The sequence below is a fragment of the Meriones unguiculatus genome, chromosome 20 (assembly GCF_030254825.1).
Source record: "Meriones unguiculatus strain TT.TT164.6M chromosome 20, Bangor_MerUng_6.1, whole genome shotgun sequence".
NCBI lineage: Eukaryota > Metazoa > Chordata > Mammalia > Rodentia > Muridae > Meriones > Meriones unguiculatus.
The window spans coordinates 63,926,657-63,949,267 of record NC_083367.1 but is presented as its reverse complement, the minus strand read 5'-3'; the positions used below and the strand labels follow the sequence as shown (position 1 = coordinate 63,949,267).

The 22,611-nt window shown below is 44.0% G+C and overlaps 1 protein-coding gene across 2 annotated transcripts in view; it reads left to right on the top strand.

Annotated features, from left to right (window-relative positions):
* Nucleotides 1-22,611, top strand: part of Snx9 (sorting nexin 9) — a 78,785-nt gene that overhangs the window by 14,648 nt on the left and 41,526 nt on the right. The gene's annotated exons all lie outside the window — the stretch shown is intronic.

Genomic DNA, 22,611 nt, shown 5'->3' with positions numbered 1-22,611 from the left:
AGTTGCTAACGTGAAGATGTGAAGTACAGGTTTCGTGATTATTGTCTGTGAGTCCTTTTTTTCTTTTTTTTTCTTTTTTTTTTTTTTTTTTTTTTTTTTTTTTGATAGCCTGGGCTGCTAAATGCAGCCCCCTGCCTCAGCCTCTGATATATAGGCATCATATAGATTATATAGCCTATATTGTATGGGACTATAGGCTCATGCAACATACCCAGCACTGAGTCTTATTTTGAGATCTCTGGCTCCTGGTTGCTTACGTTCGAGTATGGTTCTTATAAATTCAAGTTTTGACTTTGAGAAGACTTGATGAGGGCAGGTGCTGGATTCAGTATTGTTTTGTTACTTATGGTTGTAACTTGATCACCACCCTTGAGTCTGTCAGCCTCCTAAGGCCATACCAAAACTTAGTAATTAAAAATACATATTTTCAGTGAAAACACATTTTAGAAAATTGTCTAAAATATTAGTGGTATAGTTCCTTAAAGTCGCATGATGTTATCATTGTTATATGCCATTTTATAAACAGTTTTTGCAGAGGCTCATGGAGCAGTTGGTGAACATCCTCAGGAGGTGACTTTTTGAGGAGAGCTGGGAAACGCCAGACGTTTTTCATCACATGAGATAGTCTAGAATTGCAGTTCCAGGTTCACTGCTTCCTAGCAGATTAATCACCCTGGGCCGAGAATCCCCATTTGTAATTACGCCAGAGCCAATGATTTCCTTCAGAGAGAAGCTAAGTGTGGAATGTTGAGAATCACCACACCGTAAAGAATACAGAAATCACCCCACCTCCTTATACTAATTGCTCCCTGGGCTAATTATGTCCTGGATCTCTCCCCAAGATAGATATGAGGTTGCCTCTGTTATTTCCTAGAACAAGGGATGGAAACTAACAAAGTGGGGTAGAGGGGCAGTAAAGGAAGGAACGAGGATATTGTGATCCTCAACGTCGTTCATGTGGGGCCACACTGAGGGAGAGAAGGCGGCGCTGTGAAGGGGATTTGGCATTGTAGATGGAGCTAGGTTTTCAGGTCGGATTGAACCATGAAGCTTCCTTCCTCAGTCCCAAAGAAGTGAATGTGAATGAACGTGATCTCAGGTAGTGATACAGTAGCCTTTGAACTCTGCCATGATGGATGCTTTATTGAGAGAGCCTTTCGCCTTAGTGCACAAACGTTGGGTAGATGGAGGGAAGATTTTGTTCCGAATGATCTTTGGGGAGCCAGGTTGTACGCTTTGCACGGTACTGACATCAGAGGTGTGTGGCGGAACTGTTTACATTTCACTTCCTACGGTTTCGTGGAGTTTCTCTATGCAGTTGGATGCACTCTGCTTCTGTGAAACGGAGTAACAGCTCCACCAGAAGGTGCTTCTAAGCTTCAGTGAGGGCAGGTGAACAAAGGGTCAGGCGGAAATCTGGCCAGCGCATGTCCAGTTGTGCAGGTGTATTCAGTTAGGCACGCCCTGCTCCGCTGGTCTGGTTGGCTGCTGTTGGAGCACTCACTTGTAACATTTTCCTCTCTATCGTTTGTTTGCTTGAAGGACCAGGTGTGATTGTCTTCTCATTTTTATATTAAAAAAAATACAGTTAGCATTTCAAATTATGTTTTATTCTTCTAGTTCAATTCTCTTTAAAAAATTTTGTTTACGTTTGTTTAGTTTATTATTTATGGGAGTGTGCACTCATGCCACGGTGCATGTGTGGAAGTCAGAGGACAACCTTTGGAGTTAGTTCTCTTTTTTTCACTGTGTGAGTCCCAGGAATTGAACTCAGGTCTTCAGACTTGATAGCACATGAACCATCTCACCAGCTCTATCTTCATCCTCTTGGGCAGTCTTACTTACAAGATCCCTTTCTTACTAGGTCATGCAATGAAAACCAGCAGTAGTTCTGTGGTGAGGCTTGGGTTGGTTATATGAATTTAGAAGAGACTCTAGGAGAGAAATTTCCCTGAAGAGGAAGTGCTGTTAAGAGAAAATCTATTAAGAAGACGGGTCTGGCTCCAGTCCTTGCTGCGAACAGATATCCGTAGCCTTACTATAAGGAACTTGTGTGTGTAGCCGTGTAGGTGGCCGCATGCACAAGTGCTGCTGAGAGCCTGTACGACTCATTTAGTATAACTGTTCTTGGATGCTGTGATAGAAGATAGTTAACATAATTCCTTAAGCAGACTCAAAGGGACTTGCAGGCCATCTACTCTAACCCATGCCTTTCTTGTTGGAAAGCGGAGGCCATGGGCTAGAGAGATAAAGGCCACCAAGCCCAGCTTGGCTTCCCTGGTCCTGTGTGGTGGAAGGAAAGAACAGACCCCATGGGTTGTCCTCTGACCTACACACATGTGCAGAAGCACACACACTTCTCACCCCACTCTCCATAAATGGGAAAACACCAACAACTGAGGAAGCCTGAGCTGCATGGCAATGCAGCAATAGGGCATTTGTATAGCACATATGTGACCCTGGGTCTGGTCCTAGCAAGCTGAGCCCCACACGCTTCTGGAATCCTAGTACCCATTAGGTCTAGGCAGAAGGAAGGGGGTGGGGAAGACAACCAAAAAAGCCAAGGCCTAGAAATGAGCTTTCTGTGTCTTACCTTGTCTGTGGGTATGACAGTCACCAGAGTCATGACGCTGGCATGCAACCTTTAACTGAAAGCGCATCACTAACAAAAGGATTATAAAAATACCAGGCTGTCCTGCATTATAAATTTCGAAAAACTTGACTATCTCAGATTATAGATATTTCTAAAGTGATTTCTAACTGTAAAAAATTAGTCTCATCCATTTTAATTCTTGAGCTTTGATGACTAAGCCAAGGAACAGACTGAGGAGAGTAAGTTCCTTTTGCCACCCGGCCAGGCGGGAGGGCTGGGTACCTGCCTGGTGTCTTACTCATCAGGTCTGCTTTTAGGAGTGCTGAGGCCCACAGCCTTCCTTCAGTGTGTTTCTTCCCAGGTGATGGTTGTGACACTCCCTTTTCTTTGAATGCTAGATTATTTGCATAGAAGCAGGGAGGCCTGCTGTAAGATGGCAGTCTTAACCTGTCAGCACCCTGTGTGTGTGGCTGCTGTCTTTCTGCACACTTGGCCCTGTGCCGCTCTTGAGTGTATGCACTGTGCCTCTTCTGCCACATCCAGCCTGTCCAGCCTCACAGCTGCTCTTTGTTCTCCGGTAGCTAGCTCCTTCGCTCTGTAGATTTCAACATCAGTGATGCCTCCTTAGCTACCTTATCTTATTAGCCTCCTGGGAGGTGGGGGAGGGGGCCTCTATCACACCACTTGTCTTTAAATAAGCTTCCCACAGCTTAGAATTACCTGATGGTTTGAAACAAATGCTTCTTTTGGCAAGGAAGGGGCCTTCTATGCTTTTCTCTCACTGTCCCTGCAAGAACAGAACCTGGCCTCAGCAACTGGCTCATCCACATTTGTTAATAAAATGAACTCTTTTGATTTCATCTGGTGACATTGGTCATCAGTTTCAGCAGGCTTGTAGCATCTCAGGATTGGCTACAGTGGCCTTAATAAACAGAAAAAACAAGCCTTCATTCAGACTGTGGTAGAGGTTTAGAAAGTATAATTAAGACATACGTTTGGGGGACGGTTGAATAGAAGGCCCAGGAAAGTGCAAAGCATGGGGACCTGAGTTCGGAGCCCTAGGACCCATATAAAAAAGACAAGTGTGATTGTGCCCATCTGAATGGAGCCATATCACTGGTGAGGACACAAACCAGCAGATTCCTGGACCTAACAGCCCAGCCAATCTAGCCAAATGGTGGGAACCAGGGTCAGAAAGAGAGTCTGTCTCAAAAGATAAGATGGGAAGCAATCCCAGAAGACACTCAGTGTTGACTTACACCTTCACAGGCACCAGCATGTACACACATACACACAAACACACACATACACACACTCAAACACATACCTGTGTGCATGTGGATATACACACACATATACAAATACATGGGGTAAGCATTGACCTTCTGAAAAACAAAACCTAGTGTAGAAATGTAAGCTTTTGGCTCTTTTATTGAGAGGAAGTATTTAAAAGTGTTTCTAAACTGTTTTCTATACTTTGAAAGCTGAACTAGATTAGATTTATTTGGAAGTAGAAATCAATTCATTAGTTTGAACCATCTGGACCTCTGGTAGTAACATGTGCTTTGTGGCAGAGGGATTAATCATTCACCCTCTTACCACGCATGTTTTTGTCTGCTGTGCCCAGTAGCATACTGAACAAGGTGGAATAAGGACCCGGTGAGAAATAGACACGTAAGTGAGCACTGATAGTGGTAGGGCAGAGTTTTTGAAGCAGTGCCTAGGAAGGGCAGGTAGAGGACAAACTCTGTAGGTCATAGACTGCTCCCTGTATATGAGCTCTTGCTTGAGGGTGGAAGCTCAAAGGGGTTAGCCAAGTGTAAAACAGCTGTGTCACATGATCAAGAGGCAGGAGGTATGGCATGTTTATGGAACTAAAGATAGTCCAGTGAGCCTGGAATTTATATTTGGGGGTAAGAATGAATGGGAAGTATCTGGCCAAAGAGATTTGCAGGGAAGGGTGGTCATATGTCCCTCACCTCTGCAAGTTGGGAAACTTGAGAACAAAGGGGGGTGTTGCTAGTTATGCTAAGATGATAGGCATGAACTGTGCAGCCCAGCCTGCACAGACTAGAATGCCTTTAGCCTGTTTACGAGGTTGTTTAGAATGTTCAGGCCTGGCTTATTTAGTGAACGAGTGGGTATGACAGCTCCTGTGTCCTAGGATGCTGCTTCTAAGAATTGGAGGAAGCACTGGAGGAACTGCTCAAGAGAGACACACTCAGTTTGCACAGCAGAAAGGTGCTCTGGCTGCAGGACTGCAGAATGGAGTCTACAGGAAACGGCAGATGTGTGGGAACTGGTGCAACCTTTGGAGGCAGTTGGAGAGTGATGATGCCTTGTACTCTGGAGTTCAGACATGGGATGGAGCAAAGCGTGCAGATTTTAGATAGATTCAGAAAGGATATTCGCCAGACTTTCTTAGATGTGAAGAGCATGAAATAAACAAATAAATGCCTTTGAGGTTTTTCTTTAAGGTGTGTTGTCAGGTAAGTGAGGCCCCGTTTATAGTGGGAGCACTCGGGACAGTGGTTTTCTGCTGGGATACTGACTGAGGAGGTCTTCCTGCATGCAAGTCCAGGCTGCTTACCACTTAAAAGCCTGTCTTCCAAAGCCGTGACTTGGTGGGAAGGAAGTTAGTTGTGTTGAAGGGCTGAGAAGACAGATGAGCTGTTGGCTTCAAGGCTCCATTTAGGGCAGGGAAGGGCAGTTCAAACTGCTTCTGCATCGGGACATCTGCTACAGTGAGACAGTGGGAGTGTGAGTCTCCTGTTTTGTTTGTCCTTCAGGCCAGGAGGATTTAACCAACCATGTCCTCCTTGGAGCGAGTTTCTATGTGTTGTTTAAATAGGTATACTACTTTTCCGCAAACTGCATATTACAGCAGTGTACATGCATTGTGTTCGTCGAGGCAAGGAACCAAGGAGAACATAAGGAGAGGCATTGCATGTGCTGGGACAGTCTGAGGGTGCTCAGTGGGTTGGGCTCAGTAAATGTAAGAAAATATTAGCTAGCAGTTAGGTCCTTGATAATTTAAGTACAGCTTCTCTAGAGAATTTACCCTGCTGACAGAGGGAAAGGACCTAACCTTGCAGAAGGCAAAGGGAGGTGAAGTCATAAGTAGCTTTCAGAAGGGTGGCTCCTAGTGCTGAGGCCCAGATTGCTGCTGGTCCTGGAGACCTGACTGAGGCAGTGAGGGAAAGGGGAAAGACACAGACATCAAAGGAACCACAGACATGGAGAAGCTGGGCTCAGGTGGCCTGTGCATGCTCTGAGGGAGGCACAGACTCAGCAACGAAGAACCACAGCACAGAAGGAAGTCCTTTGGTTTTTTGAGACAGACTTTCTCTGTGTAGCCCTGGCTGTCCTGGACTTCTTTGTAGACCAGGCTGGCCTTGAACTCACAGCAATCTGCCTGTCTCTGCTTTCCTGAGTTCTGGGATTATAAGGCATATGCCACCATGCTCAGCTTGTTTAGGCTGGTCTTGACAGAAGTCTCTGTAGACGAGGGAGGGTGTACTTGCTAGGTTTTGCACCGCCCCCACCCCGTCTACATTTGAGCTCAGACGGGGAGGGGGGTGTCTTTGCTGTCTCTCTGAGCGGGGAAGAAGGCTTGCCACTCCTGTGGATCTCAGGCATTGGTTCTTTATATGGCTCTACCCATGTCAGACAATGCACATTCTCTGGAACTTCTTCCTCTCTACACCTTTACCCTAAAGCTCCCTCAGCATCCTACACCAGCTTAGAGTCTCTTAGGTAGAAGTCTTTGAGTCATGCATATGGAAATCTGATAGGCAATTTATTAGACTAATAAAGCAGAGCGAAAAGACCAGTTGAAAAATTAGCTGGGATTCTTCAGTGTAAGGATGACCAGTGAAATCCTCAGGGAGAGTGTGTGGAGGGATGAGAAGTCTGGAGGACATGGTACGTACAGTGTGGGCTGTTCCAAAAGCAAGCCTCACGTTTGTTGGTGTAAAATAAGAACTCTCCACTAAAGGAAGCAAGAAAATAGTTTATTTTGAGTCAAATATAAGTGACTCTGACATGGGAACATGGATTCAGGTTATCCTGAATTATTTTTACCTTCACATGGAAAAGGCTATGTGAACTTTTTTGGTCACAGAACAAAGGGATGCCATAAATCAGTTTTCCAAATATGTTTTTGGGAGTGCTTGAGGCAGCTGCAGCAAAGCTGGAGAGTCCCTGTCATGGGTTCCAGATGTTAGGTCTATTCAGCCTCCAAGGTGATGTTTGTGGAGCGGTTTGCCTACAGTCATGAGAACCTTAGGTCTGGTGCAGAAGTTAAGGTAGCTGCCCAGGATAATTTTGGCTGTGACCTACATTCCTCCTCTCCACACTCAGGATTCAGGTCAGTGAAAGGTTAGTCTGAAGGCCCTTTTCAAAATCCAACTTCTTCAGGAAGCCTCCGTTCATACTGAGGAGGGGAAGATGAGAGGAAGCTGAGAGCTGGAGGAGGATGTGTGTCCAGAAGGGAAGTGCTCAGGGAAGGAGGAGTGGAATCCTGTCTGCTGCCAGCAGGAGGTGAGGGAGCCAGCGTTCAGGGTCCTTGGTTGCAAATGTCCTTGGCCAGTCCTGTGGGCACAGTGTGACTGAGGAGAGGGTGGACACACAGTTCTCTGAGCTCTTGAAATTTGACTTATGGAGAGTAAGAGAAAGTGTTGTTCAGAGGAATGGATGACTGAGCATGTTATGACTACTTTTCTTTTTAAAGACACAGTGAACGAGGCTCTTAAATGAGTGGAAAAAGATGAGATTTGTGTCCCCATGGTAGGTTTAGGGTTAAGTCACTTAGAGGTAAGCCCGGGAGGGTTTGTTTGCTCAGGCCTCTCCTTTCTTCCTTTGCTTCCAGAGTGCCCCAAATCAGAGGTGACCATGTCTTCTCAGTGTTGGGGCCTGGCCTCTGCATTCTTGTGCATGACTATTTAAAGTGCTTTACCTCTCCTTGAGGCTTGTGGCAGCCCCTTTTGTGAGTGGGTCCTATGACTAGCCTGTACAAGCTAGCCAGTGCAGTGGCACACTGCTAACTCCAGAGCATGAGGGAAATGCAGAAGCCATTCATTTTCACAGTTGTAAAAGTTTATTCATTTGTGTGATCTTTGAAAAATAGTGGGAAATGTGTAGTAACATAAAACCTGTCATTTTAATACTTTTTAAGCTGCAGTTTAGGCACATTCAGTACTGCTTTGTTGAGCTGACATCCAGAATGTTTTTATTATCTCAAATATAAACTGCATATTAATACTAAATAATAGCGCTTAGCTCATTCTCCCTCAAACCTCTGGTAACTGTATTCTGCTTCCTGTTGCTTTGAATTTACCTTTCTAGGTGTTTCAAATGGAGTCATAGAGTATTTGTCCTTTTGTATCTGGCTGCTTTCAGTTAGTGTAATGTTTCAAGGCTCACACTGGCTGCAGCATGCCATCTGTTGACTACTCTGAGTAATGTTGTGTTGGATATTGGCCAACACATCCCTGTTTGACTCCTGGTCCTGCCTTTCGTAGGAGAGAGAAGGTTAGTGGGGAGAGGGGGCCCAGACCCCTTTACTTCTCCCGGATGGTTAGAGTCAAGGGGTTCTTTTAGGGCTTGTTACCAATCTCCATCAACCACAGACAGCTAGCAGGCTCCTCCACACTGCTGTGCCCCGAAGTGTTTCTGTCTGTCTGCTCCAAACCACCACACTATCCATCTCTTGGATCTCTCCAAACTGCTCCGTGCCACATGCCAGCACTGCATGCCATACCACACTTTGTGTTTCTTGGCTCTCAGTGTATACCCTCAGAGCCCTAGACCACTCATAGAAGGCCATTTCCAGCTGGCAAAAGCCACGCCCCAAACGAGGCGGAGAAACTATAGCCCAACTAAAATCCCACATTTGGGATGAAAACAAAAACATACTTATATAACATGACTTAGTTTTTAAAGAACCAAACCTTTGACTACAGCTTTTAGTTTTTTTGGACATGAACATGAAGTGAAGCTGTGTGTCTCTGTGTTTGAGAAGCTGTTACGGTCTTGTAAGTTTGTAAGAATGTACAAACTGCCCCAGTCTACATTCTCACATATCAGCCATGTTGCTTGGCTTTAGCTTTTAGAAGACTGTCTGAATTTTGCAGACACTCCCAGCCGCAGCCATTTTAACTAATTGAATGGAAATATAGTTTGCAATGATGAAATGCCGAACTGCTACACGTGAGACACCCGCCATGTATTAGGTTCTGACTCTGAACTGACAGTCTCTTTTGACTCTGCCACACGCTGCCCTGGTTCCTGGCCATGGCGGCCCAGTACCAAGCTGGACTTTGGCATCTTGTGGCTCCTGGTGAGCCAGGGTTGGGAGCGCCCTCCGGTGTTGTACAACACTGGGGAATAGAGCACTGCAGTAGTACCTACACTTTTTATTAGATTTTATTTCTCAGCCTGGTTTTGCTCTAATCACAAATCCGTGTACACTATTGTGAGAGTAAATAATTTACCTTTAAGATTTAGAAAAGTAAGATGTCCTGTGTTGTCACTAGGAAACAGTTGTTTCTAGATATTTTAGTATTATTTACTCAATGCATTTTCATTGATTAAATACTAAGCTTTGTTTATGAGCTAGCTTCCAGCTTTAGTTTGTTTGATCTCTGTCTCTGTCTCTCTCAAGACAGGGTCTCGCTATAGTCCTGGCTGGCTTGGAACTGGCAATGTAGACCATGCTGACCTCAACCTCATAGAGACTTACCTGCTTCTGCCTCTGCTAGTATTAAAGGCGTGTGCCACCACACCCAGTTGTATCTTCTCTTAGAAAAAATAGCACCCAGAGTTTTTTATTTGTTTTCTTGTTTTTCTCTTTTTGTCAGTATTGTTGATTTGAGATTTTGAGATACCTTGCTGTGTAGCTCAGGCTGGCCTGGGTCTCATATTCCTTCTTCCCTACTTTCTTGGCCTCCTGAGTGCTGGGTTACAACCCTCAGTATTGGGCCTAGCTATCATCGTCCCTTTTGAGTGAATAAACATTTTATTTTTTTAAATTTACAACTCACATATTTTTTAAAAAGCAGTGAGTTAATTACCCAAGTAAGAGCAAAACCCTTTTTCTTTACTTGGTCATCATTAAGGTATTAATTATTTTGTGTGCTTCCTTCCAGCTGTTTCTAAAACACATTTATACTCAAGCATATACATTATTTTTTCTTTAGGAGGTGTGTGGTTTATTTATGTATCTGATGCTTGTCCATGCATTAAGAGGTCCAAACTGGACATGAGGTATGTATTTCTATTATAGTGCACCTTAATTTTGAGGCTGGATCTTTCAGAACCTGGGGTCCCCATTTCAGCTGGGCTGGTTGCCTAGTGAACTCTTAGAGTCTACCTGTCTCTACCTCCCCAGTGCTGGGATTACAGGCTGGGAACAGGGATTACACCCAGTTCTTAGTGAGTGACAGAGCTCTAATCCCATGTCTTCCTTCCATGCAGGTGCTCAAAACCCTAAGCTTTCCCCAAAACCCTAAGCACATGCACTTTCATAAATGATATACTTTTGATCGGTGATGCACCTTTAACATTTAAGACTTTTTTTTCTATGCGAGAGGTTTATTAAGTGGGTATGGAGGGAGTGGACATGATGGGGAGAGAGAAAGGGAAAGGGGGTGCCCTGAGAGAGAGAGAGAGGAAGGGTGAGAGAGTAAGAGAGAGTGAGAGAGAGAGAGAGAGAAAAGCAAGAGTAAGAGGAGTGAGAGAGAGAGCAACATTTAAGACTTTTAAAAAGTAAAATGTGATTGTCTTCAGGCAACTTTGTTTTTAAAGGTATATTTTATTTTAAACTATGTGTTTATGTGCACATGAGTACAAGTGCCTATGGAAGGCCCAAGAGGGTGTTAGAGCCCCTAGAGCTGGAGTGATAGGCCGTCATGAGCCACTCACTGCATGTACTGGGAATCGCTCCTCTCCAGGAGCAGCCGATACTCTGAACCACTGAGCTATCTTTCTAGCCCTCCAACATTTTTAAACATTTATTTTTAACTTTATTTTTTGTATATTAGTTTTTGCTTTCGTTGCATGTCTGTTACAGCATGTGTACCTGGTGCACTCGAAGGCTGGAAGATGGAGTCAGTTGTCCTGGAGGTGGAGCCATGAATGGCTGTGAGGCACCATAAGGACACTGGCAACTAAACCTGGGTCTTCTGCAAGAGCAGCAAGTGATCTTACCCACTGAGCCATGTCTTAATGGCCCTCCCAACATTTTGTGGTGTTTTGTGGTATAGAATTCTCAGTTGATGGCTGTTGTTGTTTAACACTTTAAAGATGATCATGTACCTCTGTTTTTTGTTTTTTATTTTAACAAGGCTGCAGTCATTTCTTCTTTCAGCTCTCTGTATGTCACTGTACTAGTTGTTTTTTTTTCCTGAATTCATCTAAGTTTCATCACTGATATTCCATAATTTGATTATGATGACTTGCTTTGGTGTGTGTTTGTATGTGTGTGATTTTGTGTGTGTGTATGTGTTTGTGTGTATGTTCTCTGTGTGGGATGTATTGAGCTTCTAGAATCTGTAAATTTATCACAATTGGAAACTATTTGTATTGCTTCTTCACATATATTTCTTTCTTTCTCTGGACCCCAAGCCATCCTTCTAGGTTTCTGGTTAGATTGCAGATTTTGTCTCCAGGTCACCAAAGTTCAGCTCATCATTTTTGCCTCTGCCCTTTGTGCTCATTAGTCTGACTGGTTCCAAACACTGTTTGTCTCATTCCCGTGATGTCTAGCCACCTCTTTAGTGCTCCAGTGCCTTCTTCCAGGTTGTGGATTGGACTTTACTCTCTGCTCATTCCATCTGATTCTTTTTCATAACCTATTAATTTCTCTTACTATAGTAATTATGTTCCTTTAGGTCAGTGTCATTAACTCTGTCATTTCTTGGTCTATTGAATTGTTTTTTGTTCTGGCAGTGGTCACATTTTTTATTTCTTGGTCTTACCAAAGTTTATTTATCTTTTATTGGGAGGGGTATCTAAATAGCTTTGTCTTTTTAGCCCTCCCTGGGGTATTAGCTGAGAGCTTTGGTTTCTGTCCTATGTCTCTGACTAGTTGGAACTGTGGAGTCCCTGGCTGTACCTGACACCTGAATCACAAAGGTTGGATGTTTCTGAAGATCCCTGTACTCGAAGAAGGGTTTTTTTTTGTTTTGTTTTGTTTTGTTTTTTTTTTTGTGTGTGTGTGTGTGTGTGTGTGTGTGTGTTCCCCTAGGTGCATAGCTTAATGTCAGCAAACTCACAGGGACAGGTTTCTGCAGCTTCCCAGCCTCCTGTGGTCCTAATCTCCATCTCTCTCACTCGGTGGTGGAATGGTGCTTCAGTTTGGGGCTTTCTGCTCAGGCTCCTTTCGCAGCCACTGGACCAGAGTGCAGAGTTCCCCTAGGCCATTGCTCTGGGCTCACCCACACTGTTTTCCCTTCTTCCTCAGCAGCAGCCTTGTTTGGGTGTTTCTCTTTTCACTGGATTCTATATGATGTTTCCTCTGCCAGGCCCTGCTGACCCCCTTGTTAGAACAGTGGTATTGAAGTTCTGGAGCACACACTGCCTTTCCCTGCGGCTGTCTTTCCTGCCATGTGTTCAGGGGTGTGCCCAGTAGCTCCCCAAGTACTGTTGACGTCTGCAGACCGCACAGCCTGGGTCACCTCAGCTTCTCTCCCCACAGAATTTGGGGAAGTTCCAGGCTCCGTGAGGACGTTAAAGCACAAGATATGTTGAATATTTTGATGGTTTCCTTTTTGAGTGACATGTTTTAAAAGTTCTTTTGAGATTGGACTCTATTTTAATTCAAGTGGAATTGTTGCAGTACTCAGAAGAAATTGTATAGGAAAACGCAAAATGGTATCTTCCAGTGATCATTAGCAGGAGAGGAGAGACTAATAGAGGAAGTTCTTCTATGGCCTGGCTTAATATGAAGAAGTTTCTGAACCTAATGGGAAAATTTGAAAGCTATAACTGAGCCTGTATCAAAGAGTTGTATGAACATGTTTGAAATATTTTACAGATGGTCCCTGGTCATTGATTATTGTTTGATGCCTTTAAGTGCTAGAAAATGAAGTTTATCTTTGTTTTTCAAAGCATGGTTTGTTTCTGTGTGTACATGTGGGACAAATTCACTTGTAATTTCTCCACAAACAAAAGTGCCCTTGGGAGTTTGAACTGGAGTGTGCTGACAGACACATGGAGACGACGTGTGCCCCGTTTGCAGGAGTGTGCTGTGGTCTGTTGATTTTGCTTTATTTTATGTGTTTCACGTTTGTTGCTGATGTAGTTCTCTAAGTATATGCATGTACACTTGCTCCTTTTTTTACAAAGAAATTAATAAGTTTTGTGGTAAGTGTTTTTAAATTGGCCTTTTGAAGGTTTCATGAGTCTCATACATTTTGAAAATGTTTTACTTTGTTTGTGTGTGTGAGTGAGTGAGTGTGTGTGTGTGTGTGTGTGATTATGTATGGAAGCCAGAAGACAGCCTGCAACAATTCGTTGTCTTCTTACCCCAAGTATGTCTAAGGATTGAGCTAGGCAGCAGGTCCCTTTGCCAGCAGCTCTAGCTCTCCAACCCTATTCCCATTTCTGATACATTTTTAAGTAAGTAAGTTCCCACGTGTGTGTACAGAGACTCCCAGTGTATCCTTCACTGCTCTCCTACAGTTGGTGGTCCCTTCCACTGAAAGGTCCCTGGGAACCTACATTTTCTGTTGCTGAGATTGTTTTCATGTGTGCCTTTATCTTTAAAATTGCATTCATTCCTCCCCTTTTGTGTCCATGCCTCACAAATCTGTGTTAGTGATTGTGTCCTGTTTTTTTTGGTTGTTTTTTTTTTTTCCTGATAGATCCATCACACCTTCCAAATAGGATGAGATTGCCTCACTTTGGTGTTTACACACATGTACATACCTACCACACAAGAGCATGCACACATGTACACTCACACTTGTATTTGGTTCTTGTCAGAACAACAAGATACAAATGAGCCTGCATCACTTCATACAGGACTATAATTTCTCCTTTGACAGAAGTAGGCCTGAACTCCCAGAATCCGTCACTGCCCTACTACACAGTTTGGATCTGAGATAGTTCCTTCTCTCAGCTTCAGTAAGGAGTTTGTCCTCACAGGCATCAGAGGCCGTCATGAGTCCTCTTCCTATCCTATTTTCTAACGCTCCCTGGCCACAGCTCTGCAGGCCGAAAAGCTTGCTTGGGTGAGTCTGGCCAGCCCCACCCAGTTGGGTAGAGGTCTGGTTTCCTTGAGAATTCAGCAAAGAAGCAGATTCCAGAAACACCTTTGATGGGCATCAGTAGCTGTAAAATTTGCTTTGCCCAGAATTCTAAACACCAATCCCAGAATCTCATAGCGGTCTGAAAAGACACAGTAATTATATGTGCTGTGGTTTTTACAAATCGAAGGTCATAATAGCTAGTATTTACTGGCTTGCTAAGCCAGTCACAAATTTTATTACTTCATTTTTCATTCATGTCACAAGGCACATGTTATCCTTACCTTATTCCTGAGGAATTTTCTAGAAGAGATTGAAGAAATGGGCTGTGTTGATAGAGTTGATCAAGTAGGGATTTGAACTTGCTGCCTGGCTTAAAGGCAGCGCCAAATCACTGAGTTTTTCTGTGCTTAGCTCTGGGGCTGGGGATTTGGTATTTGTGTTTCAATTTTTCTCTTTTTTTTCCCCCCTGCAATGAACACATTTTTACAGTTAGCAACTAGAAGTGAAGTTGTGTTGATGGCAACCCTGAGGGTTGAGAAAGATAGTGATAAGCAATCCTAAAAGTGTGCTGGAATGATGGCCTACGATTAAGTAGAAAACTAATGAGCTCCTGTGGCAGCTCAGCCTAGTGTGCACAGAGCCCTACTTCAGTCCCGAGCATCATATCTATAGGTTTAGATTAGATTAGAAACAGAAAACGTCTGAATCAGAAATTCCAGGTGAGCCTTGGCAGCATAGAGAGATAGAGCCAGCCTGATGTGCCTGAGAGGAGAGTGGTGGTGGTGTATTGCTAGGCCTTTGTGTACCTGTGTGATAGTAGGTAGGTGTAGCAAAGTGCGCGCGCATGTGTCGCGCATAGTCTTTCACTGTGGAGGCAGGGGATGGAGCCCAACTGGTAGAGGGCTTTCCTGGCCAGTATGAAGCCCTGGGTTTGATCAGCCCACGCCTGCTATGCTAGCACGCTGGAGATGGAGACAGAAGGATTAGAAATTTATGGTCATCCTCGACCACACAGAGAGTGAGGCCAGCATGGGCTACCCTGTCTCAAAAACAAGGCCCCACCCATTGGCATCTGTGCCCTTTGGCCAGAAAGAGTGATTGGTTCTAAACTTCTGTATAACTTCATTGTATTACCTTTGTTGTGCGACCATATAGGAAACCCTGTATCATAAATCTGAAGGAAGGAAGGAAGGAAGGAAGGAAGGAAGGAAGGAAGGAAGGAAGGAAGGAAGGAAGGGAATTTAACGTACTAAAAATGAGAGCTGCAGGAACAGTTTAACCACGTGATAATCTGTTGCCCTTTCAACCAGCTTTTGTGTTTAAGAGGAAGGTCTGCGCTGTTACAAGCAGGCAGCATTCTCTCCCAAACTGCCATGGCTTCAGTGTGCTTTTGAATGTCTTAGATCCACAGTGCTGTAAATTTCTATTCTTTCTTTTAGTGGTTATTTTTAAAATGTATTTTTAGTCTTTGAAAATATCATATATACATATATATGCATGTACACATACTTATGTGATTCTATTCACCCTACTCCCCATTTCAAGTCCTCTTGCTTCCACCATGTTTCTGTCCCAATTTCATCTCCTCTTTCTCCTCTTACCACAACTTCTTCCTCTTCCTTCCTCCTCTTCCTCTTCTTCCTCCCCCTTTTTTATAATTCACCAAATGCAGTTAGTCCAGCCCATATATTCTTTGGTGTGTGGCCATGCGCTGGAGCACAGGCAACCTACCAGGGACCACACCCCATGAGCAAACTGGCTCTCCCTCCCCTAGGCGCTATCAACGGTAAACAGATCCTTAACTTCTGAGCCTCCCCTGCCCATCCCCAGCCGTGTAGCCGTGTTGACTGGCTTAATCTACAGGGAACCACAGCTGCTGTGAGCTCATGGATGCAGTGGCCCCTTTCATGTCCAGAAGACACTGCTCTGCTTTCATCTTCCCCAGTCTCTGTCTCTTACAGTCTTTCTGCTCCTCTCCATGATGTTCTCTGTGGCATGAGGGAGAGGAGTGTGATAAGCCCTGATGGTTGCACTGATCTGTGGATGTGAAGACATGTATTTAGAAGGTGACTTGATGCTATGTCCATTTACAAAATAATGGTAGTAGGTTCACCCCTGGGGCCAGTAAGCTCCTCAGCCATGAGTTTTAGGCTAGATTTATGTTACCAGACGTGAGTTTCCTCCTGTAGAGTGGGCCTTAAAATCAGTCAGGAAGAGTTTGTCCTGTATGGGGTAATGTTCCCCTACCCAAATGGTACAGGGTATTGCTCTTGGTTGTCTATGAGAACCTGGGAATACTGTTGCTGAAGACACCACATACTTTGGTCACAGGATTTAAGAGAAATTGAGCTGGAACTGCTCTGGAAACTCCTCCCTCTTGGCTTGCATCCATAGGATCAGAAGGTGCTGTACAGGCTGCCTGGAGAGAAAAGACACCAGCAAAGACCCTGTGAGCTCCAGTAAGAGCTGGCCCAGCTCCTGTGCCTTTTGGATCATGGCGAAATGAATGTTATGGGTGTAAACAACTACTTTCAAATATTTCTTAGTTGTAATGTTTTTTTAAACTAGGTAATTTCTCTTTTTTTGGTTTTTGTTTGTTTGGGTGGTTGGTTGGTTGATCGGGATAGGGTTTCTCAGTGTGTCGTCCTGGCTGTCCTAGACTCACTTTGTAGACCAGGCTGGCCCTGAACTCACAGAGATCTGCCTGCCTCTGTCTCCCAAGTGCTGGGATTAAAGGCATGCACTACCACATCCTTGCTTAACTAAGTAATTTCTTAATCTCATTCTAATATGTTTTATTTTGTTGTTAGAATTTTCATTTAGAATTCTTAGATCAGTGACATATCTAAATATTAAAATTAAAACTGAGAAATCTCTGTTCTTACCCACTTACTTTCCTTTTCTGCCTTTCTAGGTTATCAATTTAAAATCTGTTTCTTGTTATTTAATGCTTTGTTACAGAAATACTGGCAAATATAAATATTATTCTACTATACTACACGCCCTAGCCTACAATTTGCTTCCCTTGCTGACTGCCTGCCGTGTCTACTCACGGAAGTTCTTATCATTCCTGTATTGTGTTGTTGATGACTCTCTTAGTCACTGTTGTATTGCTGTGAAGAGATGTCATGACCAAAGCAACGTATAGAAAGCATGTAATTGGGGGGGGGGGAGGATGCTTGCATTTTTGTTGTTTTTAACAAAATTTTGATCTTTCAATTTTTCCAGTGAAGACTCAGGAGCTAGATGCTGGGGTGAAAGCCTTCAAGCTCACACGGGCAGAGAATGCTCACAGCTTAGCTTCCTCCTTAGCCGAGGTCCCAAAAGGAAGAAGGAAGTTCTCCCTCTCTGCGCTATCTCAAAAATTTCTCAAACTCATTGTCCCTCCTTTCTGCTTTCTATGGGTCTCTTTATCAGTCCTCCTGACTCCTTATTCTCTATGGTTTTTTCCTATGTTCACTCCCTGTCAGCTGTTTCTTGCTCTGCCTCTTGACCTATGGTTGACTTTATTTAATCCTGTTTACAATATTCAAGCAGAAAACTCTTAGATTAAAGGTGTGTGCTAGGGCTGAGCCATACCACAATTTGTTACTAGAAACGGGTTTTTCTAGTAAACAGCTCAATCTGGAGGTTCACAGTGTGACCAAATTTTCTGCAACACAGTTTCAGAGAGTCCATTGCCATTGTAGTGGGTAGGATGGCATGGCCCTGGAGCAGTAGCTGCGAACCTATATCTGCTCCACAGGCAGGAGGTAGAATGAGATTGAGAGACTGAGCCCACCCCTCCAACAAGGCCCCAAGGCCACACCTCTTAACCCTTCCTAAATAATTCTACCAACTGGGACCCAAACATTCAAGTATATGAGCCTGTGGGGGCTATTTTCATCCAGACCACCATACCTGCTGTCTCTGTAACAAATATCTGAAATAACTGACCTAGAAAAGTCTTATCTTGATTCACAATTTAGAGTTCCTGGGCCATGACTGGTTGGTTCTGTTCTTTTTGGGCCTGTAGCAAGGCAGCACTTCATGGTTGGAGTGTGTGGTGAGGTGGAACCACTCACCTCATGGGCTACTCCCACCAGATCCCACCTTTCAGAGCTCTACCTCCTTCCAGGCTCTAACACATACCTTTAATAAAGTGATGTTTAGAACATAAACTATAGCAGAGATTAATTTAATATGTAAAACTATATTAGTGTACATATTAGTGTAATATTACATATTATACTAATATTAATATTACATATTATACTAATATTACATAATATTACATATTAGTGTAGCATTCTTCACCCACTAGATTAGCAGAAATATAAAAGTTGGATTGTAAATTTTGTGTTTATTTCTTCAGCTGAGGGGGTAAGATGAGAGCTGTAGCCAAGCTTTACAAATACACGGCTTGGGCTTGAACTGCGCTGAACTATACTGTACTTCCAAATTCTACTTCATTCTTGTACTGCACTCTCCTGTACTGTCTTTAAGTAGCCTCTCCTTCCTACCTGTTCTCACAAGAGTAGGGTGTATTCTCTGAGTCAATTTGTCAAATCTTTCTCTGAATCGTCACTTTGCCCCTCTATTAGACATCACTTTCAAACATGCCTGCTTCCTTCTATAAACTAATCTTACATTCATTGCTTGGGATTCAAGGTATGTACTAAGGGCATGTCTGTATCCCAACCAGATGAGACTGTAATCCAGGGTATGTCTTCATTCTAGATGGAACACAGACCTGGAAGTTCTTTGGGTGTGATCCCTTGCCACAGCAGCCATGTTACTAGATTAAAATTCATCTACCTTGAATGTTTTTCTTGTTGGTAAAGATGGGGAGAACCATTATACATACACACATACCTATCTATATCGGCTAATGGTAATTGTTTAAAAGAATGAGTCTCTTAATCCAGGAAAATCTGACAATTTATCAAATCAAAGTCTTGTGTGTGAGAAATTGATCAATTTCTCATATGTTCAGTTGCTGTTTTTGTTTTCTTTCAGTGGTGGGCTCTGCTGCCCATTTTCCTGTTAAGCTGCTATTCCTTATGTATACATTCTTAAGTGAATTGCAGATGTTTCAGATTTCTGTTGACTGGTTGATTGGTTTGGGAAGGTACACGTGCCATCACTTGTATGTGGAGGTAGGGGAACTTGAGTTAGTCAGTCCTCTCTGCCTACCCTGTTTGTGCCAAGGATCTTATTCAAGTCATCAGCCTTGGTGTTAGACACCTTTAGCCCCGGAGCCATTTCACCAGCCCTGTATTGCAGATTTTGTTAGGACTTGTTTTATAGTAAAGCTGGTAATATCTCTCTCCTCTCCTCCCACTTCTCTCTCTTTCTCTTATCCTGTATGTATGTAAGAATGGGGATCAAACTTTGGGGCCTTAAGTGTTGTCTATCACTGAGGCATGTAGTGATTTTTATAGTCATTTGATTTCCTAGGGGAAAAAAAAGGAAGTGATATGCAGCAGACATGAACAGTGCAGATACAAGAAGGAGCGTGTGTTTAGGGTGATGGGATGTGCACTCTTGCTGTCAAAGGACCTGGGGCCCTTGAGAGCTCTGGCTCTGTCAGTGTATACTTCACTAGTACCTAAGCTGATGCTGACTGTTGCAAATATAAATACCTTATATTTGCTTTTTGAAACTTCTATTCGGGGAAATGATTGTGGTTGGTAATCTAAATTGAATATATACCATAAAGTTATCTGCTAACCAGAAACTTTGTGGAAACCTAGCTCCAGAATATAGATAGCATTGGAAGAGGCAGTGCAGAAAAACGAAACTTTTCTTTCAAGGGCTACATAGGAAATAGACATTGGAGATGAGGCAGTGTGTGTGTGTGTGTGTGTAGGAAATAGAGTAGACATTGGAGATGAGGCAGTGTGTGTGTAGGAAATAGAGAGCATACATTGGAGTTGAGACTGTGTGTAGGAAATAGAGAGCAGACATTGGAGATGAGGCAGTGTGTGTGTAGGAAATAGAGAGTAGACATTGGAGTTGAGACTGTGTGTAGGAAATAGAGAGTAGACATTGGAGATGAGGCAGTGTGTACATCTCTTTAGACCTTGTCAGTGATGGCTAAGAGGAAAAGAACAGGGTGACAAAGAAAGAAAGTGTAGAAACAGTCAGGAGCCAAATACTAAGAGAGGGAAGAGAAGACAAGTGGGTGCTGAGCCAGCCCGGGATCTTCAGTGCACAGGTTCCCTGACTTGCACACACGTTATCCTCTAGGCTTCATGGCCAATACATTTTGTTTTTCTTGACAGTTTATGCTGCTTTGAAAATGTGCTGTTAAGTCTTTTTGTTCTCCTAATTCATTCTCCATTCTGTTTTCTAAGAAATATATCTCACCACTTGTCACCTTTCCTGAGTGTCTTAGTCCATTTGGGCTGCCATAACAGAATGCTGGAGGGTAGGCAATGTACAAAGAATAGAATTTATTTTCCCAGCACTGTGGAAGCTGGGAGGTCAAAGGTCAGAGCTGGGAAAACTTTCTTAGGGCCCACTTCTCTGCATCCCAGGTGGCCACTTGAAAACTTTGTCCTGTGGATGGAAGGACACTGGGTCCTCACATGGCAGAAAGGCTGGAGAGAGTGAACCCCCCTCAAGCCTGTCTTGTGGCAATACACCCTGGGCACCAACTCTACTTCCTGTAGTTTCCTTCTAATGCTGCTGACGTGGACTTTCAGTGTGAGTTTAGAGGGGCAAAGTGTCCTCAGCATCCTGTTGTGACATGTGTACTGTGTGTAAAGTGTGCAGGGGTAGTCAGCTCTTTGTTCTTCACTTGTTTCACGTTCTGTGTCACCGAATGAGAGCTGGTGAACATGGGGCTTTAGGCTTCCAGATCTGGGGACTAAGTGGAGTTCGCTGAACTGCAGAAATTCAGCAGGCACCCTGAGGAGCAGCAGCAGAGCAGCAGGTTGCTCTCCAGCCTGGAGCTGGGCCAGCACTCTGGGCTCCGCTCCAGAGGAAGCTTGCTTCCTTCCGCAGGGCACCCTCGCATTATCTGCTCCTGCCCTCAAGGCAGAGGGCTGAGGATGATGTGACGCGCTTCCACAGAATATCCCACAACATGACAAGCAGAATCCTATCTCCTGTGCAGCTGTGTGAGGAAAATACCTCCGCGTGGTTTCTTTGTCCTTTGTCCTGATCTGAGTAGACTGGCAGCCTTTGTCCCCTTGTCTGTCTCTCAGCCCCTTCCTTGCTCCCAGGGGAGAGCCGATGGGATTTCTTGACTGACAAACTACACTGCCATTTGTTTCTTTCCAGTATTTTTTAGGAAAAATTTCAAATGTGGGAAAAAGTTGAAACAACTTTCATTGAACAACATGAAGTACCATTTAAATTCTGTAACATTTTTATTTTTTAATAATTTCATTGTTTTTAAATTTTATTTTATGTACATTGGAGTGATGGTGTCAGATCTCTTGGAACTGGAGTTACAGACAGTTGTGAGCTGCCTTGTGGGTGCTGGGAATTGAACCCAGGTCCTTTAGAAGAGCAGACAGTGCTCTTAACCACTGAACTATCTCTCTAGCACCCTTGTAACATTTTAAAATACCTGATTTATTACATGCTCACCTGGTAGCCTATGTTATTTTTTTTTTTTTTTTTATTTCAAGACTGTGGGGTCCCCTGCCCATCTTGTGTCACTCCTTGTGGATCTTGGATCTCTGTTAAAATAGTTGTGATTGAAGCAGATGGGAAGGGGACAGTGGTGAGAGAAAGGCTGGTTCTTGCTGCGCAGGGGATGTTTGCTGGAGATTGGTCAGCGACTGCAGCTGTACTGCCCTGTTTCCCGGCCTGCAGGAAACCCAGGTCGCTCTTTCATCACAGCCAGGCTCTTCTAAAGCAAACACTGTTTCCTGGGCACCCCCAGTTTTTAAGATGGACTTCTGGAGAAGAAATCCATAATCCACCTATTTAGAGTTGAAAGTTAATCAGAACCTGGGCCTGGTGGCATATTCCTGTAACCCCAGTACTTGGGAAGCGAAAGTGGGAGGTCTGCCACACGTGAGTTCTAGGCCGTTCTGGGTACGGAGTGAAAGTTGTCCCAAGCAACAACACAAATGCTGCTTTGAGCCTGGACGCTCACGGTGGAATACTTTCCTGACATGTGCTATGTCCTGACCAGACAACACACACACAATGTGTGTGTCAATATAGATTCACACACTTTTCTACAACCATAGTTCTCTCTGGTGGAACACGCCTGGCAATGCCTTTGGGAATACAACATGTCTTCATTGCTGTCTCAAGGCTCCACTTGAAGTAGAAGCCGAAAGAACAGCTTTTCTCACACCACAAAACAGCTTCCTTTAGTCTGTTTTTTATTCCTTCCTCCCTCTCTTTCTTCCTCCCTCTCTTCCTTTTTCCCTCCCTCCCTCCCTCATGCGGAGACCTAAAGCTGACATCAGGATTCTCCTTTAGTTTCTGTTCACCTTATTTATTGAGGTGGGGTCTCTCTGCTGATCTCAGAGTTGCTGATTGGGCTAGTCGAGCTGCTTCCCTCACTCCAGGAGCCTGTCTCTGCCATCCAAGGGCTAGAATTAAAAGTGGGTCAGAATTGCTGGGCGTTTATGGGAGTTCTGGGGATCCAGGCTCTGATCCTAACGCTTGTGAGACAAGTGAGTTATCCGTGTTGACAGTCTGAAAATCACAGCAGTGTAGATGAACTGTAAGCATACACTCAGCCCTGGGTAGCTCCTGGTCCAGTGCATGTATGGAAGAACGCCAGTGTCTGCTCTGAGTCTCAGGTTTCCAAGC